Source organism: Montipora capricornis, chromosome 2 (genome assembly GCF_036669925.1).
Source record: "Montipora capricornis isolate CH-2021 chromosome 2, ASM3666992v2, whole genome shotgun sequence".
Classification (NCBI taxonomy): domain Eukaryota; kingdom Metazoa; phylum Cnidaria; class Anthozoa; order Scleractinia; family Acroporidae; genus Montipora; species Montipora capricornis.
The window spans coordinates 39,930,912-39,933,360 of record NC_090884.1 but is presented as its reverse complement, the minus strand read 5'-3'; positions in this window follow the sequence as shown (position 1 = coordinate 39,933,360).

The window sequence follows — 2,449 nt, the reverse complement described above, 5'->3', positions numbered from 1 at the left end:
TCATTCCTGAACAAAGGAAAAACCGATTAAACCACTTTTAAAAGATATGCATCCGTAAAAATAACAAACGGTTTAGTGCCAAGGAAAGAATTTGTGGAGTAACTTCTTCCAACAAGTATGAGCTATACTGGTATTCTGTTTTGTCATTGTTGTTCTCTTTCGCTCTCCTTTTGTTTCTGTTCTAGCCATAGGTCCTCCAGGCATCATGTAACCTTATCAGAGCTTCTAAAGATATGCTAAAATTGCAATACAGAGAAAACAGCAGCTATAAGCAAATTAAAAATAAACACTCAGCTTTAAGTTTATATCCCTTTGATGCTTGACTTGAATAACTGCGTAGCCGCCAGTGTGGACCACAGCTATCATGATATGTCAAACTGGATTGAAACCAGCGAAAAGGCAGAAAGAAAACTTTTTCGAAACCGTTTTCCACCTGAACACGAAAAGCTTTGACTGTTGACTTTGACGTACCATGGCCTTGTAGCCGAGTCAAACCACAGAAAGCGCAAGAAAAATGAAGCCTTTCTTATTTTTAGGTGAGTTAAGCTAGGTTGAGGCTGCACTCCCATCGAAAACCAGTACCTGGGGTGCTTACCATTTACAAAAACCATCCGGTTGGAAATTTCAGGCATAAACATTAAACACTTAAATGCGACATTGCAGGAGAGGGAATCGCAAAAAAGTCTATCCACGTCAGCAAGAGAGACTTAAAAAGAGCAGAAAAATAGAATCACCACAAATCAAAGCCCAAATTTTCTGAAGCTTCCCAAACGGAATGGCGCGAAGCATTTGATCTTCCAACTGGAATTTCCGGTTTTCCCGTGTAAATGGTAAGTACCGCTGGTCAACGGTCAACTGAAAAAAAAAACAGCTGACCTGGGTGAGCTCTAAGCTTGAGCCTGCAATATGGTCACGTGATACTGGTCAGGAGAAACCTTGTTTTGACAGATGTCAATTGATCAAAACATGGATGTCCAATATCAAAGATGTATGCTGTAAACTAGCATGATACTGGTGACATTGGCATACATGGAGGTGTGGACGTACAGACGTTCATGACGTCATGGCTATAAAACCAAATTTTCTCGCATTAATTGGTTACCATATTTTCTTAACTATTGTGCTCGGCGCACGCTGAGCTCTGCTATTATATTCGAGACTTTGAAAGGAAATTAAGAGTCGCATCCATTTTGGAAAACCTTTAAAAGCTAGACCTAAAATTTTTGCGGAGAGTGGTTTCAAATTGTTGTTCACTGTAATTCTTCTGTTAAATTACTTAATAATGATGATAATGATAATAATTATTGCTGTTTTATGTTTTCATTTCATTCCCATATCATAAAGATACCTAAGAGGGATATGCTGCTTTTCCGAAGCTTGTTTACTGGGCAAATGGCAAATAAATAACCACTCAAAAGTTGGAGTAATTTGGCTATGGTCAGCTGACCATAGCCGCCTTATTAAAATTATTGAAATGCAATCCACATATTAACAAAATTTGTTGAATTTGTATTTGTCCCAGTAAAGGTGGGGACTAACTAACGCCAGAGCATAATTATGAAATTATTGAATCAAGATAATGAAATAATTATGCAACCCCACTCGAGGGAAAAGCAGCATAACCCACAATACATGGTAAAATGATGTACCTTGCTGAAGTGCTCCAACTTTTTTGTCCTTAGATGTCAAGCTTAGCACAACTTCAGATGAATAGATTTTAGCTGGAGGGGTCGTTCCCAACCTGCTGCCCTTGCTGATCAGGGAAAGGACGACCCTGCTTTGTAATTCAACTAGTGTAACTATGTAAAAGAGACTGCAAAAAAAATTACAAATTAGGTATGTTCTAAGTCTGCTGCCCATGCTAGTCACACCATAAACAAACCTCTATTTTAATAAGGACTTGTGAATGTAAGTGTTGCTCATAAACCTACCATAAAGCTGCAATATAACCAGCCCTTGATGTCAACCCTGCTGCCCTTGCTAATCAGAGCTGACATAAGAGGCACATACTTTTTCAGGATAATGCCCTGCTCATTAACCTGGAAATTAATTAAAGACCTATTGAATCATTGATGGGATCCTAATGTATTTCAAAAAGCATTCGATGGCTCTAATCTGCCCATCAGACATCCCCTTTTCTGCTGCTTGTGAGGCTCCGCCAATGCAGAAACTATGACCTTTGTATTTGTCTGGGTTCAAATGGCAAACCTTCAGGGCAGTGAAAAGCTGATCATTGAAAAATTGTCTGGGGACAGAAATGCCGTCCAATCTCCTAAAGACTGGGCCCTCACTACAGCCTCTACGTTGTAAATAGCTCCAAAAATGTTCGACTGGACAGAAATTAGGTTGACGAGAGACAGTTAGAGAAAAAGGTCGTTGATTATAACTGTGTTTAAACTGTAAAAATTGAACCTTGATGCAAACGACCTTGTTATTCTTATCCAACAAG